The following is a 25,131-nucleotide window of genomic DNA, read 5'->3' as shown; positions in this document are numbered from 1 at the left end:
TCAGGCATTGTGATTAGTTATACCAAGATACTGTTTTGGGGTAAAAACAGATTCTGCTGGAAATGGTAAATTTGGGTGTACCACCAAGAAACCAATCTAATCCCTAAACAAATGCACTGCACGGGAGTACTTTAGATTCGAGAGATCAATCTGTATAATCCTGGCCTAAACCAAGAAATGGCCATTCCAGTCTTGCTTCGGTCACAAAATGAAGGAGAACGGTTGATCTTAGAGAGGGAAGCCAAGAAGGTGTTGAGATCATAATGGTTAACTTTGAAGGTGTGGTTGTTTCATGACTTGTATCAGAATGTGGAACTCGCTTGCCGAATGTAAGCTATGAGTTCTTTGGTATTTTTATGGATACTTGTGTTGATAACCGTTGTTGGTTGAAATAGGTTGAAAACCTATTTATATAAGTCATAGTTGAACGCACCTGATCTCATAGGAAGTGGAAGTAGTTGACTGATTAAGAAGTGGGATCGTGTAAAAATGTTGAAAACCACGTCTTGTTATGAGAGAAGACTGGTTGGTTTACACCAACTACTTCTCTGCCGCCACTAACTATCCGCCTTTCCTAACACTTTTTTATAATGGGCGTGTTGCAGGCCGCATGTTGTAAACTGCCAGACCAAGACCCTGATGAACATCCCCAAGTTTGTGACATGATGTCTCGAGTATTTTCGTGGAAAATATGTAACAAGTTGCTAAATGGGTCTTGCTTGCAAGACCTAGATATTTTGACCAATCACATGCAAGCTAGGCGGCGAGCGGTCATATGTTACAAGTCAAATCATGATATTTTTCGTAAGAAATAGCATGTAATGCTTTTAGGTTAAATAAATAAATTATTAAACATCGTTGGTAATCGATGCATATAAAGCATCGCTTTTAAGCAAGCAGCTCAAGATATTCGATTCTCATGAAGCATAGTTGTACAAAGCTTGCCAAAATTAGTCACGGAGCTTAATGTATTAGAAGGAGCATGACCGACCATTTTTGGGAAGCTTTCAGGAGCTATTCGTGCATGCCAAAGGTGAGCCGGCCAGTCTTTATAGGAGAGTAATGGATGGTAGCCATTTTGACATCCTATTGGTCGTCCCAAGTTAGATCTAGTCCGGTTAAATTGGCTAGCCAAGTTGGGTGGCTGAGATGATTTACGACAGTTAATGGATGTCGTTGAATCTATTAAAATTTTTATAGGCAGCGCGACTAGCCACCTTTGTGCAACCGTTTGGTAGCCATATAGGCAAGTCGCGGCTTGGACGATCGTTCCTCATAGAAGAGGGATGACTGGTGATCACGGTGACATCTTATTGATTGCCTAAAATTATATCTAGGCCGGTTAATTTGGCTAGCGAAGTTGGACGGCCGAGATGATTTGCGGCAGTTGCATACTGCCGTTGATTCAATTTAGGGTTCTAAAGCCATATGGCCAACCTATTTTGTGTTCTAGCGGTTTTAGGTGTTGGCCACGGGAAGGGAGTAATTCGATCAACCAGGGTTATAACTGGGTCGTTGGTGAGCATGTCCGCTCCTTACCCGTTGATTAAAAATAAATCTAGGTCGGTCAATTCAGCTGGTGAGGTTGGAATGCAACGATTAATATAAAACTGCCATATGCGGTCTTAAATCCTTGAGCTCCTTTTCCTATCTGCGTTGCCATCCTAATTTTGGCTTGTGGTTAGGGTCGTTTCCGGCATGCTATGGGAATTCCGATTAGTTGGAATGAAAGTGGGCACGCCAGTGAGTATCATGGAGCCTGTCTGGCTACACTGGGAGGAGGCCAGGCTCGTCGAATTGGCTGGCCAAAATGTATGGGCGTGATCGTTTTGAGACTGACATGGGCAGACTATATTCAATTCCTTAAGAAATTAGGTGTGCGGCCAGCCAACTTTCAATTTTAATCAAAAGCGTGTGCGACATTTTTGGAGCGACTTGATTGGTCGATGGGAAAGAGGGGCCAACAAGCAATAATATGGGGCGTGCCGGCCGGCCACGGGTAGTGCCTGCTAGGGCCAAGTGGCATGGCCGCGCCTCCTTTTGTTGATGGTTCTATTTTCCACAGTTTTTATTTGTTTCTTGTTTTCTACTTTTGGTTGGTAGGGTTTTGCTCCTACTAGTCCATGGCGGATCAATTTCCTAGCTTGCCTAGGTTTAGTTTCGACCAATGGGGTTCGAGATATTGCGCAAGCCGCAAAAGATCTAATTTTTTATAAATTAAATTAAATTAAAAGGATTGAATTTTGTGGGATGACACAAAAGCAATCAATTTCTGGTGAATTTTGTACGTTCATCACTAATTATGTTTCAGAGAGCAGATAACTTAGCGTGCTTCTGATTGAGTATTTTTGTGCACATCTTAATCCCGACACTTCAAGAAATTCATGCTACTCAGTTGCGATCAAACATTAATTGTCATGCCATGTCAACATCAAGAGTTCGGCTGGGAACATGGCGTAGAATAAATACTCAGTAAGCCATGCGTTAGTAAATAATGCAGGCGGGAGATTAATACAATTTTCAGAGTATTTGGGATTGTTGTTGCACGCACCATTTTGGATAAATTTTATATATAAATATACTGAATTGCTCAATATATATGTAAGTAAAAGAGGCTTAGGCACTCATCAATTTTAAATGGCTCTGTTTTTTTGCAAAATGACAGCACATTAAATACAGGGTCTTACAATTTTAATTGGTATAAGAGCAGGGAAACACGAAAAGATCTCTGTGTTTGGTGCGATCCAACCTATAAGAATGAACTTGAGTTCTCATGATCGACTTCAATTAACGTACCGCCAAGATTTGACAGAACAAACTATCTATGGTGGAAATCTGCTATGAGATCTTTTCTTCAATCACGAGACTTTAATACATGGCTATTAGTCGTCGATGGTTATAATTACCCAAAGGTAGAAAATTCGGAAACTGAGTTTAAACGCTTAGTGAATTTTTCATACGAAGAAAAGGCTTTTGCTAAGCAGGATTCAGATGGTTTGAATGCTATTATACATGTTGTTGGTCGTGATTTACAACATCATGTATCAACTTGTCAAACTTCGAAAGAAGCTTGGGATAATCTTCAGATCGTATTCGAAGGAAACACATCATATAAAGAAGCTAGACTTCAAACTCTTATGTCCGATCGGGAAAATCTTCGAATGGATGACAACAATACTTTTGAAGAGTTTCATCACTACACCATATGGCCCGATTTGGGACATATCGATTTTTGGGTTCGAGACACATATATATGTCTTTAGTGCTTCCACTCATATAAGAGTCTCAAACAAAAAATATGAGTAGCTTTAATTATGATTTTCTACTACTCTTACAAGTTTCTTATAATGTGTCTCTACAAAATTTAATAACTTTAATACATATCTAATTTATCATTTCTTTTTCATTATAATTCCATTTTATTTCCCTCCAAAACTCTAAACTTCCCCCCAAAATTCTCTCCCTTTATAATTTTCTAAATCTCTCACATTATTTTCCCTCTAAAATTTCCCCCCAACATTTATTTTTCCTCAAATTTCCCTCCAAAAATTTGTCTCACACCAAATCATTTTGAAATATTATTTACATTAATTCCCACCATTTATTTTAGTTCCCACCATTATTGTGGGTTGTTTTGAAATTTAGACAGTATTTAATTTAATAAAAATCTGGTCCTTAAATAAAACGCACTCGTCGAACACTCTCTCTCTCTCTCTCACTTGTTTTCATCGCCTTCTCTCTTCTTCTCGAACCTTACTTTTCTCAGCTCAAAAAAAACCCACAGAAATATGAGTGAAATCGATTAATAGAAATTGAGCAAGAGAAACCTAAATCAATCGAAAACAGAAATTAAACCAAAAAACTTCAACTGGTGTATGATTTTCTGGCCTACAAACTCGTATGAAAACCCTAATTTACAAATCTTTCCCTCTTAGCTTGAAACTCTCAGTAGAAGATTCAATTGAAGAATTAGAAACCTTAGAGATCTCTATCCTCAGGTAAGAAATATACTGTTTACAGAAATCGAAATTATTTGGATTTATAAACCCTAAAATTTTGATTTCTAATTTCTGTGTTTGGAATTTGCAGAAGAAGATTGAAGTAAAATCTTTGGAGATTCAGGTATTACCTCTAACCCTATTTGTTTGTTTCTTTCTCTTTATAGATTGAAATTATTTTTATTGATGAACCCTACAATTTTGATTTCTAATTTTTGTGTTTGAAATTTGCAGAAGAAGATTGAAGTAAAATCTTTGGAGATTCAGGTATTACCTCGAACCCTATTTCTTTGTTTTTTCTCTTTATAATTTGAAATTATTTTGATTGATAAATCCTAAAATTTAATTTCTTCTGTGTTTGAAATTTGCAGAAGAAGATTGAAGTAGAATCTTTGAAGGTTCAGGTATTACCTCTAATCCTATTTGTTTTCTTTTATCTCTCTATATTTTGCAAGTTGTGTGTTTGATTTATGTTTTTATGAACTGATTCTATTTAAGGGTTAATGTCTTTGGTTTTTCACTATTGGTATGTGAGTTTTTGAAAGTTAAAAGTGTTTGATATTTAGCTTGGTAACATCATACATGATTTGTGTGAAACAATCATTTGATGTAGACCTGGAATGTTTCGTATTGATTATTTCAATAACTTGAAAATTGCTTTGGTGCTAATAGTTTGTGAAAACAACTATTGTCATCCAATAAGAATGTTTCAATGATTGAAATAGAGTTTAGAAAACTTAACCGTAATTGGATTATAGACATTTCATACTTGCATGTATGTCGATCCAAGACCGTTATAGTATGCATACTCGTATTCGTACTGGCGAGGTCCGGTAAAGACCGAAAGTCTTGGTATGCGTACCAGTACGCATACTGGCGAACTCAGTTGAAGTCCAAGAACTATTGTATGCGTACCCGTACGCGTACTGATTGAACTGTTGTTTTGGATGTATGATAGTATGCGTACCCGTTTGCATATTGTCGGTACGCATACTGATTGAACTGTTGTTTTGGATGTATGATAGTATGCGTACCCGTTTGCATATTGTCGGACACAGTCCAAGTCCGGCTACTTAAGTATACGTACTCATTTTCATACTTGAGTGGGTTAAGTTATAGAATCAGTTGTGCCATGAACAAATACATTTATATAATAAGGAATGCAATTTTTTGCAAACCGTGGCTATAATGTTCATGAATTGATTCGAGTGAATCAAACCGATTTTGTTTCAATTGTTTTCTTGTATACTTCTATGAGAATTTAGCAATTGAACAACTCTATAACTAGTTTCGTTCGAGTCATTTGAACTAGTTGTGGTTAAGATGAATAAGGTTGATATGAAAGTGTTCATCTGGCTAACTTCGGTAACTATTATTGAGCCAACCTAGTGTACACGTTTAGGTACGGTTACCCATATCTAAGTGAAGGTACATTTTATTTTTGTGTAACAAGCTAAGTCTATCTAATGGTGGATAGATATTTCTTTGGGTTCAAGCAAACTTAGCTTGGCTCTTAGATCAGGTTTCATCTAACGGTGAATATTGATTGCCTTGTTCCAAATCTATCAAACCATGATTTGAATACTATTTAAGGGAGAACTCAAGCAACTTGGAAACCTAATCCACACACCTCTAGGGTGATACCAGTTGCGACTAGAGTCGATTCTCCTTTAACCTTAGGTTTATTCCAAAACCCTGTATGTTAAGACTTGAAGACTTCATTGGGATTGTGAAGCCAGACCCAAATATTTTCTCTGTAGTTGCGTGTTCTGATCTTACTAATACTATCGTGATTGAGTATTATCTTTCCTAAGATTTTCTTGAGATTTATCTCCGATAGGTAAGATTAAAAAAAGTCACAAACATCTTCGTCTCATCGTTTGTAATTCCACAATATCTTGTTTCGCTTCCATACAATTAAGATTATTGTGAGGGGATTGATAATACTTGGTTGTCCTTCAGGAATATAAGTCTGGTTTATCAATTGGTTCCTGTGCACCTTGATTTATCATAAGACGGAACAAAACTCATAGGTATTTTTTATGGGAGACATATTTATCTATCTCAATAGACTTTTCTGCGTGAGACAGATTTGTTTATCAAGTCTTCGACGTTGGGTAGTAGCAACTCTTAGTTGTGGGTGAGATCAGCTAAGGGAATCAAGTGCATAGAATCCTGCTGGGGTTCAGAGACTTAAGGAGCGAAACTGTACCTTGATAAGTGTGAGATTGGTTAGGGCTCAACCACATTCCAGTATGAAGTTCATTGGTAGTAGACTAGTGTCTGTAGCGGCTTAATACATTGTGGTGTTCAAAGTTGGACTAAGTCCCGGGGTTTTTCTGCATTTGGGGTTTCCTAAATAATGGAGCCAGACAATAAAATCCTTTCTTTTGTATGCAATATCACAGTAGACCTTCCAAATCTCAATGGCGTATGAACATAACGTAATCATAATTTGTATTATATTATACATCTCAAGTACATATCGATTTAATACAAAAAATAGGTTTTTCTTTTATATTAGGTGGAAATCTCCTAGACATCAAAAATAGAGACAATGATGTAAACAAAAATTAAGCTAAAATAGTTTAGTTTTTAGTATTACGTAGGAAACCCTACCTCAATCGCTTATAAATCCAAGTTGTGTCGGTGCATTAAAACTTCTGTATGCGTCATCATATTTCCATGAAGCCAAAGACAAAGATGACCTAAAACAGTTTACCGTAGTGCCAGAAAGTCGAATGGAAGAACTAAGAGAGAGTTATTGAATTTCTATGTTTGAGAATGGGGCTGGCAAGACCAAAGCAGGGAAGCAAAAACTAACTTGATATTGTCTGAGAATGATTTTCTCTCGAGGGGAACATACCCAAAACAGATGGAAAACCCTAAGAAGCTTATATACAGTACTGGAAAGACTAAAGAGTGCGATTGGGTCAAAGGCCCGAGAATAGCATCTGATGGGTAGATTAATTTTTATCTGGTTTAATACATGACCAAGCCCAAAAAGAAATGGTGAAAATGCATGCCTGGACTAAGTTTTGACCAAAAGTCAAACTTGAATGGATTTGTTTTTATTTAAATCTATTTCTTCTTTAATCCATTATCTTATTTAAATTTTATTTAGAAAATACACCATAAAATGTGTATCTATTTCTAAGAGAGTCGGTTTTAGGCAGAAGTACATTTCGAAATGACGGATTATGACACTTAGATTGCAAACCCTGATTTGAAAACTATATAAAGGAGAACTCTAACAACTGGGAAACCTAATTCCCATACTTCATGTGTGATACTAGTTGCATAAGCTAGAATCAATTCTCCTTTAACCTTAGGTTTTTCACGAAACCCTGTAGGTTAACGACTTGAAGACTTCATTGGGATTATGAATCCAAACCCAACTATTTTATCTGTAGTTGCGTGTTCTCATCTTCCTTGATTCTATCGTTTGAGTACTATCTTCTCTAAGATTTGCTCGAGATTTATTCTCCGATAGGCAAGATAAAAAGTAGTCACAAGCATCTTTGTCTCATTGTTTGTGATTCCATATCTTGTTTCGTTTCCATACGATTAAGATTATTGTGAGGTGATTGATAATACTAGGCTGTTCTTCGGGAATATAAGTCTGGTTTATCAATTGGTTCCTGTTCACCTTGATTTATCAAAAGACGGAACAAAACTCATAGGTATTTCTGTGGGAGACAGATTTATCTATTCCAGTAGACTTTTCTGTGTAATACAGATTTGTTTATCAAGTCTTCAACTTGGGTCGTAGCAACTCTTAGTTGTGGGCGAGATCAGCTAAGGGAATCAAGTGCGTAGTATCCTGCTGGGATCAGAGACGTAAGGAGCGCAACTGTACCTTGAATCAGTGTGAGATTGATTAGGGTTCAGCTACAGTCCAGTCCGAAGTTCATTGGTAGTAGGCTAGTGTCTGTAGCGGCTTAATACAATGTGGTGTTTATAGCTGGACTAGGTCCCGGGGTTTTTCTTCATTTGCGGTTTCCTCGTTAACAAAACTTCTGGCGTCTGTGTTATTTATTTTCCGTATTATATTTTGTTATATAATATAAATATCACAAGTTGTGCGTTAATATCAATCAATTAGATAATCCAACCTTTGATTGTTGATATAATTTGATTGACGCTTGAACATTAGTCTTTGGTACCGTTCAAGTTATTTATCTTTATTCAATCGGGCTCGCAAATTCTTATTTGTTTGATTGCGGGTTGAATTTACAAATAAAGATATCGCTCTTTGATATACTTTCCTATAGATTGAGTCGATTGTCTAGTTGGTTCTCTTGAAAGTATATTGGAGTAAGTCCTCTCAGATTTCCAAACGAAATATTGGGTGTGGTTGTTAGACCCCCGCTTTTTCATCAAGCATGATGGATTCAAAGAGTTTTTGATGCTTTATTTTTTAATCGGCATATATTGATAGTTTTGTCACTAGAATTGACAAGTGAGGAGATTGTTAGAGCATTGCTCGGTCGAAATCACAAGTGTTGCCATCTCAAGTTTGTTGTCAATTTAGTTGTCAAAACTATATCTTGATTTCTAGTCTACAATTAGTTGAGTCTCAGATTAGATAGAAGTGTAGTTGAGAATCTAACATTACTGCGTTCTACCATTTGAAGTCGAAGATCAACCGAAGCTTTTTGGAGAACTTCTTCAACAAAAGGTAAGTGAAGACTGAACCACCTATTTTCTCAAATTATATTCATCCTTCTATATATGAGACATTTTCGCATTAATAATTAGATTATCTTAAGCATATCAACAATTTCGAGTCAAGTTTATCTTGGTAATTAGTTCTCGAAATATATATGACTAAGCTTAATGGACATTTTTTCATAATTCATGAATTTCGGTTAAAAACAATTTATTGTTCATAATCTAAATTGTGATTCAAGATTATTATTCGAAAATAGCCTGGAACAATGTTATTGATGTTATTTGGGAATGTTTCGAATTGATTTAGAGAGAAACATTGAACTACTGTAAATCTGGATATAAGGAAGTACGCATACTGGTTTCACAAACTTGGAAAACTGTTATAGGTCCGGAACCTAATTACATGTACTAAGTACACGTAACGGAGTAGCTATATGTAGAGAATGACTTAGTAGTATGCATACCCAGTATCCATACCACAAAAGTCTGTGAACTCGTGAACCTGGAATAGTACGCATACCTAGTATGTATACCAGAAAAGAACTGTGGTTTTGAAACGGGTATGGTATCTGTTAGAGAATTACTCGGTCGAACTCGCATGCGTTGCTATCTCAAGCATGTTTGTCAATGTTAGTGATCAAAACCATAAGTCTTGATTCTAGCCTATTTGTGGATGTCTCGAACTAGGACATAGATTGTGTAGTTGAGCCTTAGACTTCATGGCGTTCATCATTTGAAGACGAAGAACTACTAAGGGGAGCTTGTGGAACTTTATCAACAAAAGTTATATGGAGACTGAAACTCATCTATCACTTGGAAAGTCTATTTCTACTCTATCTCCTATATTGAGACATAAGTCGTGTTACGATATAGTTTTCTATTTTAAACATTTGAGATTTCGAGCTGAGTTTAACTCGCTTATATATTTCTCGGAATATGTGTTGGCAAGCTTTCGCTTCGACCAAGTTCATCTTACATTCTTGACGAAAGTCAGAATATGATCATATGAAAATTGTCAAGTAACATCTTACATGGTTTTTGTGATACAATCATTTGGTGAGGACTTGGAATGTTTCATTATGATAATTTCAATAACTTGAAAATCTCTTTGATGAAAAATAGTTTGTGAATAAAAACTATATAACATCCTCTAAGCAAGTTTCAGTGATTGAAATAAAAAGTTTAGAATCAAGTAACCATGTTTGGATATAAACATAGTGTGTTAATCACATTTGTGTGCAAGTCCAAAACCGGGAGCCTGAAGTATGCGTACCCATACGCGTACTAGCGGTTGCTGATGTCTGGGCAAGTATGCGTACCCGTATGCATACTGGTGGACAGTTCACCTCCGTGAATTTCTGCTGGATTTTGGAAGTTTGAAGTGGTATGCGCACCCTTACGCGTACTGGCGTAACCAAACTCGGTCCGGCTACTTAAGTATGCGTATCCGTTTGCATACTTGAGTGGGTTACTTTCTAAAATTGGTTGTGTACATGAACTTAAACATTTATATAATAAGGAATGCAATCTTTGCAAACCGTGGCTATAATGTTCATGAAGTGATTCGAGTGAATCAAACCGATTTTGTTTCAATTGTGTTCTTGTTTACTTTTATGAGAATATAACAATTGAACGACACTTTAACTAGTTTCATTTGAGTCATTTGAACTAGTTATGGTTAAGATGAATAAGGTTGATATGAGAGTTAATCATATGGCTAACTTCGGTTAATTATTGTTGAGCCAACATGGTGTACGTGTTTGGGTACGGTTACACAAACCTAAATGAGGGTACATTTCATTTATGTGTAATAAGCTAAGTTCGACTTAAAAGTTGAAAGATATTAGCTTGGTTGAATCGGGTTTTTCATCTAACAGTGAATATTGAATGCTTTATTACCAAGGTAACTTGGATTGCAAACCCTGATTTGAAAAATATATAAAGGAAAACTCTAGCAACTGGGAAACCTAATCCCCATACCTCCTGTATGTTACTAGTTGCATAAGCTAGAGTCGGTTCTCCTTTAAACTTAGGTTTCTACCGAGACCCTGTAGGTTAACAACTTAAAAGAGTTCATTGGGATTGTGAAGCCAGACCCAACTACTTCTCTTGTAGTTGCGTGTTCTGATCTTACCCGATTCTATCGTTTGAGTACGATCTTCTCTAAGATTTGCTCGAGATTAATTTCTCTGATAGGCAAGATAAAAAGTAATCACAAACACCTTTGTCTCATCGTTTGTGATTCCACAATATCTAGTTTCGCCATCATATGATCTAGATTATTGTGAGGTGATTGATAATACTAGGCTTTTCTTCGGGAATATAAGTCTGGTTTATCAATTAGTTCATGTTCACCTTAATTTATCAAAAGACGGAACAAAAACTCATAGGTATTTTTGTGGGAGACAGATTTATCTATTCCAATAGACTTTTCTGTGTGAGACAGATTTGTGTATAAAGTTTACGACTTTGGGTCGTATCAACTCTTAGTTGTGGGTGAGATCAACTAAGGGAATCAAGTGCGTAGTATCCTGCTGGGATCAGAGACGTGAGGAGGGTAATTGTACCTTGAATCAGTGTGAGATTGATTAGGGTTCAACTACAGTCCATTCCAAAGTTCATTGGTAGTAGGCTAGTGTCTGTAGCGGCTTAATACAATGTGGTGTTCAATCTGGACTATATCCCGGGGTTTTCTGCATTTGCGGTTTCCTCGTTAACAAAACTTCTGGTGTCTGTATTATTTCTTTTCCACATTATATTTTGTTATATAATTGAAACATCACAGGTTATGCGTTGAATCGATCAACTGGGAAATCCAACCTTTGGTTGTTAATTGAAATTGATTGATCCTTGAACATTGGTCTTTGGTACCGTTCAAGTTACTCCTCTTATATTCAATCGGGCTTGCAGATTTCTATTTGCTGATTGCAGATTGAATTAAGAGTTAGAGATATAAACTCTTGTATATACTTTTCTCTAGATTGAGTCTGACTGTCTAGTTGATTCTCTAGAAATTATATTAGAGTAAATCCTCTCAGATTTCCAAACGAACTGTTAGGTGTGGTTATTAGACCCACACTTTTCAGTATCCATACCCGGTACGCAAATCAGAGAAGTTCTGTATGTTTCAGAACTTATATTTGTCTTAAGGGTACACATACCCGGTACATGTACCATGACAAATATAGTCAAGAACAAGGTTGAGTACATGTACGTGGTACACGTACTTTCCCTGTTGATTTTTTTTCCAGATGCACATAAAATTATTTCTGTGAGATAATTAACATTTGGATAAATCTCTAAGAACACTATATAGACATGATTGATTACATAATAACCTATGGTTGTGACTCAAACTTAAATTCTTAAGTGTTATATGAAAATGATTAAGCAATAGTTCAATCGGCTAGCTTCGGCTAACTGCTTATGAACAATGTCTTTGTACACGGTTTGGCTAACTAGAGTGTATATCTTGATTTGTCAATCACATTTCAAAGATTCATCTAATGGTGGATATTTTTTACTTGGTTCCAAAGCTATCTTAGTTTAAACCTAAAGCAACCTAACTTTGAAAGTCTATATAAGGGTGAAAAAGTGGGGGTCGAACAACCACACCCAATATTTCGTTCTTCAATCTGAATGGACTAACTCCAATATACTTTCAAGAGAATCAACTAGACAGTCAGACTCAATCTTTAGAAAAGTATATTAAAGAGTTATATCTCAATTTCTCAATTCAATCTGCAATCAAACAAATAGGAATTTGTGAGCCCGATTGAATAAGATAAATAACTTGGACGATATCACAAACCAATATCCAAGTGTCAATCAATTCAATCAACAACCCAAAGGTCGGATTCAAGAACTGATTGAACTTAACACACAACCGGTGATATTTCAATTATATAGAAAATATAATACGGAAAAGAAATAACACAGTCACCAGAATTTTTTTTAATGAGGAAACCGCAAATGCAGAAAAACCCTGGGATCTAGTGCAGCTTTGAACACCATACTGTATTAAGCCGCTACAGATACTATCCTACTACCAATGAACTTCAGACTGGAATGTAGTTGACCCCTAAAAAATGTCACACTGATTAAGGTACAGTTGTGCTCCTTACATCTCTGAACCCCAGCAGGATTGTACGCACTTGATTCCCTTAGCTGATCTCACCCACAACTAAGAGTTTCTACGAACCAAAGTATACTAGAAATCAAAATTATAGCTTTGATCACTAACATTGACAAACAAGATTGAGATAGCAACGCTTGCGAGATCGACCGAGCAGTGCTCTAACGATCTCCCCCTTTGTCAATTTTAGTGATAAAACTATCAATACATATGAATTACAAAATAAATAAACTTTGTAGCTTCTAATCCAAATGCTTGATCTCCTTGTCTCTTCAACATAACTCGAAATCTTCGTCACTTCCAAGTACTCCAGTGATTCTGAACGTGTTCAACTCAGCATCATTGTTGTTGAAGATCCGTAGCAATAACAATGAGAAGGCAGTTGTTCTCAATCATTGTTATACAGTGTCATAATATTATTACACAACATCAAAGTTCAATTGTATCACAACTTTGACAAAAATACTTTGGTGATATGTATCACTCCCCCTTAGTCAATACTTCATCTCACAACGAAAACCATTCCCCCTTACATAATGATCCGTAAACCATATGTAATTTTAGTATGAAACTACACATTCATTCTCCCCCTTTTTGTCATAAATTGGCAAAGGTACAAAAACTAGTGGGATCCTAATGAAATTTTTATAGAGATACTTCATGACCAAAATAGAACAACATTTCAACTTATTTAGATGCAATCATATAGCCGAGCCTAAATGCATACATCAAGGAGTTTATAAAGATACAAGAAAACTCCTATAATATTCCACAGCCACACTCCCCACAAAGATTTGGAAATTAAGCACAAGTTCAAATAAGAACTCTCCCCGATAAAATGTCATTCCCAAAAGAACAAAAAGAGCGACCTTACTTTTACAGGAAAAGAAGGATTTATTTGGACATAATCAAATCACATGAAAACATGAATTTGTATCCAAAAAAATCAATTCAATTTCCCATGCTCAACATAAGAAAACTTACGGAGCAACATAGTATATACACAAAGATGTGGATCAGGGAAGGACCAATACTGCGGAATAGATCAAAGATTCATTCTATTCTTCATCACTATTTGGACAATGACATGTAATAGACTTAATCCTTGTAAACAAAAGTTCATCCTATCTTCCATCAATATTTGCATAAATACATAATAGGCTAAACTTTTGTTGTCAAAAGTTCATTCTATCTTTCATCTATATTTGCATATAGACATATAATAGAGATACTTTTGAACACGTATGGGACAATCAAGGTTCACGGACGTAAACAACATATCTCATAAAAAATTACAACATATGAAACCATAAAGATTAATACTGCAAAAATCATCTTCCAAATAACTTAGAATTTAAATAAATAAATCTAAAAACATTGCAAGATGAAAATGTTGGAAATAGATATGTGTACTCACAATAATGGCTATTCGAAAACCTAGTTATCCTTCTTAAAAACACAAGAATAAATTCTCATAAGAAGTTTCCTAGAAAATATAAAGACTTAGACATGATCAGCAACCAAGGAACGGACAAGGGCGAGCTCATCAGATATTTTATTTAGCTCATTTTTCAGAAAAGCTAGGTTCTTTGATGCAATCTCAAATTGTTCACAAACGACCTCAAAATCTTGAAGAAGATTTCCAACCAATTGAATGGACATCTGGACTGGAAGATCTTTTTCATGATAAATTGCTTTATAGAAGATAATGAAGATGGGTTCTTCGTGAAGTTCAAAAATATTGACATCATCATATTTGTCTTGCGTTTTGCAACCTTCCATTGTGCACACCATTCCAAGAGAGGACTTGACGTTACCGAACCAATATGTATCAAAAGAAGACCTTGATGTATATTTATAAATTTTCACAAGGGAAACTTAGGGTTGGGTGCACAAAGTTCACAGTTATGACCCAGGGATCAAAAGCCACGGAACCAAAGAAGAAAACATTTAGAAACAAGTTCTGAAGATATGACAGGAAACTTTGGTTCACAAAGTTAAACATCAACTGTCAAAAAGAAAGAACAAACTGATGATTTTAAGAAGGTATCAGACGAACAACAAAAAAACTGTCCGGAGCAAGGCTCGGGGAGGAAGATCAAAGGCAAAATATAAAGTACAACACGGACCATTTGTCAAGAAGGGAGTATCTTCTTGAGATTTATGCGTATCTTCTCATTGTTCTCAAAGAAGATACACATAAGAAGATAGTCAAGCTGTAATTTGATGAGCATGAACCTCATTTGATGTATTGATACATTCCTTTTTACTCCCTTGACATAAATCAGGACTCTTATGCACATCTTCAAAAGAGTTATCAAGAGAAGAACATGAGTTACCTGAAACAACTTCCTTTCTTGCCTTCTTGATCTTGCGCTTGAGACCGTTGATATTGGTCTTGAGTTCCGAAACACGATTGTTGATGTGAATATAATCAGGAACACTTACTTTAGGAGAAAGATCATCTTTGAGAGAAAAGGATAATTTTGAAGTATTTTTCTTTCTTCGACACCTTTTTCTCTTTACAGGTCTTTCAGAGTTATCATTCATCCATATAACATTGTTATTTTTACAATTGTAAGCAGAAGAAATGTTATGTTCATAATCAGGAATTCGCCCATCACAACAGTTTTCTTGATTGTGAGATGAGTTTCTAACTGACCACTGAGAAGTGGGTTTAACTACTTCTTTAGACATCCATACAAGAATGTTATGAAGTTTTTCATTCTGTAAGCGAAGATGACATCTTCTTTCAATGTGATCTTTCTTTCCGCAATAATAGAAGTTAACAGGAATGTTTTTAACCGTTCTCAACTGAGCAGTCGTAGAAGGATGACATTCTTGGTTTCCAGAGACATCTGCTGCTGAAGAGTGTTTTTCACTTTTACTATTAGTGAAATATTTAGTCTGAAGAAGATTATTGGCATGAACAAAATTGACCTTACCAGTACTTGGAGTGTCTATACCTTTATATGTCAGACCACGTGTATCACGACATTCTTTACATGCTCCAAGCATAGAAGACATTTTGTAGAGCTAGAATAGAATCTTTTCAAATTCTCTTCCAAATATTTGACCTTCTCAAGAGCAGCACTAAGATCAGTCTCTAATTGTTTTTCTCTGTCATTCAAATTTTTTTGTTGAGAGTCATACCTTGCTTCAGATTCTGCAAGTCTTTCTTTCAACATAAATAGATTTAGACGAAGTTCATCACATTCAGATTTCTTTGAACGTATATCTTCGTCACGATCTTTAAGAGTAGCTTGTAGCAAAATATAACCATAATCATACCCCTTAAAGAGTTTTCTCATTTTCCTGTTCTCAATACAGAGAGAAGTCAGAAATTCAGCCAAGCAGGATGTTGACTTATTTTGTTTTAGAAGACGATCAAAAAGTATGATGTACTGTGATACTTCCTATTCGATATCTTGACTTTCTTCTGAATCATTTTCAGCAGAAAGATCATCTAACTGTTCATCTATACGTGCTTCCCAGTTAAATATAGCTTTAGATGATGGAGAAGATGAGACAGATTTCTCAGGAGAACCAGGACTTTTGACCAAGTTGGTATGTTCCTGAATTGGTGGTGCGTGATCAGAGATAACCTCGCCCGTTAACAGATATCTGTAAACACAGACTTATGAGGTCTCAATGTATTTTCCTGCTCTGATACCAACTGAAAAACCGGGGGTCTAACAACCAAACCCAATATTTTGTTTGGCAATCTGAGAGGACTTACTCCAATATATTTTCAAGAGAATCAACTAGACAGTCAGACTCAATCTACAGGAAAGTATATCAAAGAGCGATATTTAAAAGACGAGGGTTCCCATATATACCTCAATCTAAAACTTTTCCACCTATAAATCCTTTCTCCGAAAGTGATTGTCTATGGACTGAGTCGAGACAATACAACTAATCGGTTCACACTTTGTGTGATCATCAATGAATATGAGATCGATACAATACAACAACGAAGTATGTTTGCTTGATAATAGGTTCAGACTTAACCAAACACAATAGGATTGCTATCAAGTAAATAGGAATTAACGTTTGTGTATTTTACTTCTAATTATAATAAAACAATTATAATTGCGGAAATAGAAAAGTAAAAGACACAACCCGATTTTGTTAACGAGGAAACCATAAATGTAGAAAAACCCCGCGATCTTGTCCAGAAATGAATACTCTCAGGATTAAGCCGCTATACAAAATCTAAACCAACTTCGTACAGTTGAGACCAAGCAACTAAACCTATAGTTCACCTAGTTCCGTCTGTATCCCTGCGCCTCCAACTTGCAATAAGTCACGCACTTGGAACAATTCCTTTGATTTTATTCCAAACAGTAAAGGAACAACAAATTTGTACGGTAACAACTCTTTACAATCAAGTGATATGAGTTTTACAAAAGGCTCTTCCGTTTATCCCAATAAACTCCTTTTTCAGGTTCTTAGATCAATATTTTAACAACTACCAAAGTAATTGTTTAGACTACGCAATCAATACTATTAATCACAAAGAAATGTATTAATGTAGATCTACTCAACTAATCAATCCAATCAAAGATAAGTCGATTATAGTTGGATCCCCAGCCGATCAAGTTTTGTGTACACCAAAGATTATGAACTCAAATAAGAAATCTTCTTTGTCTTCAAATCTTCTTAGATCTTCAACAAACACCTGCATACAATCAAATTGAATCTCTTGTAATCAATCACACACAGAACGGAGTCTGTTAACAATGGATTATCACAAGACGTCTTTAGAACTACAAAAAGTCTAAAGATCTCCTGTCAAAACTTCGACCAAGTTTGAGTGAATCTTATATCAGAAAAGAAGATTCCCAAGCATAAACAAACTAGGTGCAATCAAATTTCAACAACCGTTAGTCAATCAAATCAATCGAAAACTAATAATAAACTGCAATTATCTAGTTTCCCACCAACGGTACTCGTAGAGCTTCCCAATCCCAAAGAAGTCTTTAAAACGAGCGGTCGTAAGAGATTTCTCCTAGTTAGGTTACTTTCCTCTCCGAATAGACGGCTCCACCAGTAACAACACAACAAGGAAGTTTTGCTGGCTCTGAAGATTAGTTTGTTCGAAATGCAAACTTCAATATTTATAGACCAAGGAAATTTGGACTCCAAGGAATTTCCAAAACCGAATATTCTCAAAGATATGAAATAAACACCAAATCGGTTTTCATAATTCCTGGAAATGCTCTATCCAAATAATGACCGAAATCTCAGTAGAAAATATCCAATTAGTAAATGCACATTACTAATTATTATTTTCTAAAGATATGCAATTAATTGCTGGAAATTAAAAGCATATGAAACTAAAAACCTTAATTAAAAGATTCTCAATTTATTTCGATTCGGGATTCTCCTTGAGTTATCAAGGAATATCTTTGAACAATAAAAGGTAAGAATTACTGCACATGTTCAAAGTATGTCGACATCTTAACTTTGTAAATCCTCTTTCATATTTACAATCTTGGAACCGATTTGACACACTTCCAAACGAGTTTAGAACTGGTTCATCTGTATTCCAAGAACTATGTGATTGATCAAAAGCATTCAATCACCAAACATGGGTTTCACGGTTCTACCAAAACAAGTTTCGGTTCTACCTCCAAGTGGTTACTAGGATCGGTCACATTAGTTTCCAAAGCTTTGTTAACTAAGTACCAGGATCGGTACCACTTATTTATGGTACTTACTTGTGATTGGTTGCACAAGTTATAGGATCGGTTACACCAATTACTAAAAACTTATTAACCTACTTCAAGGATCGATTACCATCTTGTGATTAGTCCTAACCAATTTCTAGGATCGGTTGCCCAATGACTAGAGTTGATCACACCAATTACAAATATCGATCATACCATCTCAGGTGATTACTTAAGATTGGTTTCACTAATAAAAGTCATACCGATACATAAGTCAGGCCTTGTGAATAGTTTTACCAAGAACATAAATAAGTCATGAGCGGTTATACTAAACACACTTATTGGTAATCCAAAGATTTGCAATGAATAACAGTACCAATAAGCCTAGCAATTTCCCTTTCGATTCACAAAAAAAGTTTATGAATGTACTTCCTTTAAACGAATGTAAATCATTATTTCCTAGGACAAAATCTTCACCCATAACCATACGTATAATCACAATAGCATTCATACGATTATGTCGATGTCTTATACACGAAGTTCAAAAGATAAGCGTTATACTTCGTATTGTATTCCTTAATACTACGTCTAACTAGAGTATAATCATTCACAGCTTCACATTTATGTTTTCAATATAGCATGACTTGAAAGATACGTTAGGAATGAAACAGTTCAAGTCAAAATATTACTAACCTCAAGAGGAAGGATGATGTCGCCGTTGTAGCTCTACTTCTTCACATTCTTAAAGTCTTCGAGTAATACTTGTATGTCTCATATCCTAATAAATTTCTAGCTAACCTATACAAATTTGACTCTAGTAAATAATCAAGCGACTCTTTAAATGATTTTTTTTCACTAAAATATGACAACCAAACTTGACATACCAACGCTTGGTGGGTTCAAATGACCTATGCTCTAACAATCTCCCCCTTTGTCAATTTTAGTGACAACACTCTTAATACATATGGATAAACAAATTACAAGCATTCATTACACATACGCTTGATTCCAAGTTTGAACATCGCAATAACCTGTATACATTCAATCCAAAAATACCGATGTTGACATTATAATAACAAAGCTAATACTCCCCTAAAGTTAAGATAGGTAGATTTTCAATCCGAACGTCTTTATTATTCCTTTGTAGTTATGATATGTTACTTCCCCTTAGTCCGTGCTTTACTATTTCGTTAGATATAACGTTTAAGAACCATTGTCCTTTCCTTAGTGATACCAAATAAATGTCAATATCACTTGTTTACTCCATATATTTCTCCCCCTTTTTTCACAAGATGACAAAGGTATGAGCAAATAAAGGACAAACCAAAAGGATCTTACAAATCTCAAAAGACTTGCAACCTATAAGAGTTAAGCACGAGGGTTCCACACATCATTTTAGATAACCAATATTAAAACCGGAAATACAAAGTAATTTTGTTTTGATATGTTACACCCGAAGCAATTTTCCTTAATAGTCTAGAAAATCAAAACTCGACTAAGCACCTTAGTTCATTTGCTAAACCGATTGCACAAATACAATCGCTTAATTCTATAAGACCAAAATAAAGATCAGTATTAACTTTATTTTTCTCATCAGGTTCTAATTATTCAAACAATAACTTAGACCTTTCACTTTAAACAAGACAAGTACTAGGTTAGTTAACTAGCATTTCTTGTTAAGGCTTTCGATTAGACTTGAATAACCGAATCCTACACTTTGATAAGTCTAACTAAGATCAGCATTAACTTAGTTTCTCTTATCCGGAATCATTGGACTAAACAAAGGATCCCGAAAACTTTTGTGAAGCCATAAACAATTCATAAAAACCAAATAAATCAACTTGCATAATTATTTATCTCAACTAGAAGCAATTGAAACAATCATAGACTTTAAAGCACCGCAATTGCACCGTAATTTCGTAAGCCCAAACAATTGATACCAAACAATAAAGAAAGATAACAATAGTTTTTCTTAACTGGAAACAATTGAGTCAACACACACATCTATACACACATAATGGAATAAACATCAATTGTACCGAAATTTTGTTAAGCAAAAGAAAAATATATGCAATAAAATCAGGCTTTTCTTAAACAGGAAAACGATTAACTAACAAATTCGTTACCTCAAATTCCGCATCCTCTTCTCCCCTTAAGATATGTCATTAAGAGAAAGTTCAAGTTAGAACTCTCCCCCATTAATGTTGTCATCCTCTCGCAAGACAAAAGAACAACAACAATCAACCTTTACCAGAGAAAGGTTGAAAACCGGTTTTAACTAATGCATAGAAAAAGTTGAAAACCTAAAACACATATGCTTTTATGCTAAACCATAAACGATTCAACATATTGTGACTTTTTCACACATGAGTTTCAATCGGAACCCCTTATGATCCTTTGATAAAGCCTACCAACATGGGCTAGAACTTAATCCCGCTAAACCAAAAAGTCACCCAAACCATAAGGATTCACATCATATGAGATCGAATATCAAGGTTATGAAAACCGAAATCAAACATCCTATAAACACATAGCAATAATATAAAGCATTCAAGCACAAGCTATGTAATCGGAAAACTATCACAAGAAAAAATATAAACTAATAATTTTATTCATAAATACTAGATAGTTTTATTCAAAATAGACCTTATACAATTATTGAAAGAAATCAAAAACTGATGTCTATTTTCCTTGCAACTCAATCCTTCATATCAGTGCTAGAGGAAGGAAGATTATTACTTTCAGTCTTCAGCTTGTGAATTTCTTCAAGTAGATAACCTTGTTGCTTGACCAGAATTTCTTGCTATTGAGAAATTTTCGCGAATGATTCTGCAAGAGCATGTAATTTTGTCTTTGATTGAACCCAAAAGTGCGTCAATGCTTCAATACACTGATCTTTCTTCAACATATTATCTCTTTCCTTCTTGTTAAGACAATCTCTCTTTTTGATTTTAATCTTAAGATCAAGAGAAGATGCAAACTTATTTTTCAAGCAATCTTTCTGATCTAGCATCTTATCCATAGAAGACCTTGGATCCAGACTCATAGTTCGGACACAGAATGACCAAAGAAGGAGAATGATCTTTTTATAATTTTCATACTTCCGAAAATATAATATTCCTATAAATACGAATTCTCAAATATTTTCAATTACTATATTTTATTTCCACAATCTACAGATAAGTGCCTTGATCTTTCTTTTTCCTCACAATATTTGGCACACGTGGTGAGGAAAGAATTCTAATACCGATCAGGTTGTATTAGTATGAGATTTTCTCTCATTATGGAATTTTGAACAATCAGAGTGTCCTTGATCTAGTATCGTACGAAAAAGTCTCATTTTGTTACCTCGAACAAACGAAGTATCTTGAGATTGACTGGGGTTGCATATGCAACTTTTAGCAATTCTGTTTTTAAGACAGTTTTTGCATCTTGTCTTATTTTTTCCTTTACCATTAGATGATTTAATAACATCGGAAAACATGTCCATTCTTAAATGGTTAAATCACTAATGGAGGAGGAAGGAATAAGATTGACAATTAATGCAATATTAGATGTTTCCTCTTCTTCAGAATCATATGAATCAGAGATCTCATTTAGAGTTACAACCAGAGCCTTGCTTCCAGTGTATTTCTTAAGATTGGGACAATCCTTAGCAATATGAACAAACCCCTTACACTTAAAGCACTGAGGCTGATATTTATCATCTTCTTCATGATCCTTTTTGACGGGAAATTGATCGTGTGGACGAGAAGATCGATGAGTATTCTTTATGAATCTTTTATTTCTTTTCTTTAAGAGATCTAGAAACTGTCTAGTAATCAATAATAAAGATTGTTCAATTTCATCATCAAAGTTTTCTGCAATCTTTTCATCTGAATCATCCATCTGTTTATTTTTCTCCATTGGAGCTTTCGGAATCTTTGCAGCTCTAAAAGCAATTCCTTTAGTTTGAATAGACTGTGATTCATGATCAAAGATCTTTAACTTTCCAACGAGCGTGCTTCGTGATAGTGTTGAAAGATCATTTGCTTCTATGATTGCATGCTTCTTAGAATCGTATCTGGATGGTAACGATTTGAGAATTTTGCACATTATATCCTTTTCAGAAATAGTCTTTCCGAGTGAAAATGAAGCATTGATTATCTCAGAGAGTTTAGTATGAAACTATTTAAAAGTTTCATTGTCATCCATTCGAAGGTTTTCCCAATAGGACGTGAGATTTTGAAGTCTAGTTTCTTTCTCTGATGTATTCCCTTCAAATACGACCTGAAGATTATCCCAAGCTTCTTTCGAAGTTTGACAAGTTGATACATGATGTTGTAGATCACGACTTACAGCATGTATAATAGCATTCAAACCATCTGAATTCTGCTTTGCAAAATCCTTTACTTCGTTTGAAAAATCCACTAAGCGTTTAAACTCAGTTTCCCAATTTTCTACCTTCGGGCAATTATAACCATCGACGACTAATAGCCAAGTATTAAAGTCTCGTGATTGAAGAAAATATCTCAAAGCAGATTTCCACCATAGATAGTTTGTTCCGTCAAATCTTGACGGTACGTTAGTTGAAGTCGATTCATGAGAACTCGGGTTCATTCTTATAGGTTGGATCGAACCAAACACAGATTGTTAGATCTTTTCGTGTTTGTCTGCTCTGATACCAATTGAAAAGACGAGGGTACCCAAATATACCTCAATCTAATACTTTTCCACCTATAAGTCCTTTCTCCGAAAATTATTGTCTATGGACTGAGTCGAGACAATACAACTAATCGGTTCAAACTTCTTGTGATTGTCTATGGATACGAGATCGAGACAATACAACAACGAAGTATGTTTACTTGATAATAAGTTCGGTCTTAACCAAACACAATATGATTGCTATCAAGTAAATAGGAATTAACTTTTGTGTATTTTACTTCTAATTATAATAAAACAATTATAATTTCGGAAATAAAAAAGTAAAAGACACAACAAGATTTTGTTAACGAGGAAACCTCAAATGCAGAAAACCCCCGGGACCTTGTACAGAATTGAATACTCTCAGGATTAAGCCGCAAAAAAAATAATATAAACCAACTTTGTATAGTTGAGACCAAGCAAGTAAACCTACAGTTCACCTAGTTCCGTCTGTATCCCTGCGCCTCCAACTTGTAATAAGTCACGCACTTGGAACAATTCCTTTGGTTCGTATCCCAAACAGTAAAGGAGCAACAAATCTGTTCGTTGGCAACTATTTTCAATCAAGTGATATGAGTTTGACAGAAAGGCTCTTCCGTTTATCCCAATAAACTCCTTTGTCGGGTTCTTAGATCAATCTTTTAACAACTACCAAAGTAATTGTTTAGACTATGCAATCAATACTATTAATCACAAAGAAATGTATTGATGCCGATCTACTCAACTAATCAATCCAATCTACCAAAAGATAAACCTATTATAGTTGGATCCCCAGCCTATCAAGTTTTGTGAACACCAAAGATTATGAACTCAAATAAGAAATCTTCTTTGTCTTCAAATCTTCTTAGATCTTCAATAAATACCTGCACACAATCAACTTGAATCTCTTGTGATCAATCACACACAGAACGGAGGCTGTTAACAATGGATTATCACAAGACGTCTTTAGAACTACAAACAGTCTAAGGATTTCCCGTCGAAACTTCGATCTACTTTGTGTGAATCTTATATCAGAAGAGAAGATTCTCAAGCATAAACAAACTAGGTGCAATCAAAGTTCAACAACCGTTATTCAATCAAATCAATCGAAAACTAATAATAAACTGCAATTGTAACACACGTACTTTTAGCATGGCGCATGCTAAAAGATGCGCCATGACCTGAGGTGAAGCTTCATCTAAAGCTTCAATTTATTGGTAAGAGGTAGATTGTCTTAAGGCCAATGTCGCGCCAAAATGGCGCATTATGTTTGGCATTTGGCCAAGGGCAAATACTGCATCATCATGATGCATAAGGCCAGTTGGGTAGGTGGCCTCGAGTTTGCAGTGTAATCATTGCGCATTATGGAGGCTATTGTACTAGAGCTAATATCGCACAATCATTGTGTATCAGGCTAGAGCGGGCTGGCCTAGAGAATATTGCATAATCATTGTGCAATACGACAGAACGAGTGGTGCGTAATCATTGTGCATCAGGCCAGAGAGGGCTGGCCGAACGAATGTTGCGCAATCATTGCACATGAATAGTGAAGCAGGCATGTCAATTTGGTCCCCTTTCCATACTTGTAGAAATTCTATTAAGACATATATAGGGAGGGGTACTTGGTTGAAGGTGCATATGCGGACCATGCACCAAGTAAGATTCATAGCTTAGCCGGAAGAGTATAAATGATGCCTAAGGCTCATTTATAGTTGGGTAGCCTTGCAAAGAGGGCATTTGATGCTTAGGCATCATTATGCCATGCCGCAGACCCGATTATGCATAATCATTGTGCATCTTGACATAATGGTCTATACGGACCAGGCCATTACCATATTTGCTAGGCTACAGCCTTGCAAACGAGTTGGCATAAGTTGCTTGTCCCTTCGAGGATGAACTACGGTCCGTGATTGATCCCTTTATAGTAGGAAGGGTACGTAGGCATCCGCAATGAGTTTCAGCATTGCCGGTCCAGCACGTTGGCCCCTCA

The 25,131-nt window shown here is 35.5% G+C and overlaps 1 long non-coding RNA gene across 1 annotated transcript; it reads left to right on the top strand.

Annotated features, from left to right (window-relative positions):
* Nucleotides 1–4,090: 4,090 nt before the first annotated feature.
* LOC113354578 lies at nucleotides 4,091–4,414 on the top strand. Its single transcript, XR_003361963.1, has 3 exons — nucleotides 4,091–4,122; nucleotides 4,233–4,265; nucleotides 4,370–4,414. It is a non-coding gene; the product is annotated as an uncharacterized LOC113354578 (long non-coding RNA).
* The last annotated feature ends 20,717 nt before the right edge of the window (nucleotides 4,415–25,131 follow it).

This window comes from Papaver somniferum, chromosome 2, assembly GCF_003573695.1.
Source record: "Papaver somniferum cultivar HN1 chromosome 2, ASM357369v1, whole genome shotgun sequence".
Classification (NCBI taxonomy): domain Eukaryota; kingdom Viridiplantae; phylum Streptophyta; class Magnoliopsida; order Ranunculales; family Papaveraceae; genus Papaver; species Papaver somniferum.
The sequence above is the reverse complement of the archived record's forward strand: the minus strand, read 5'-3'. Positions and strand labels throughout refer to the sequence as shown.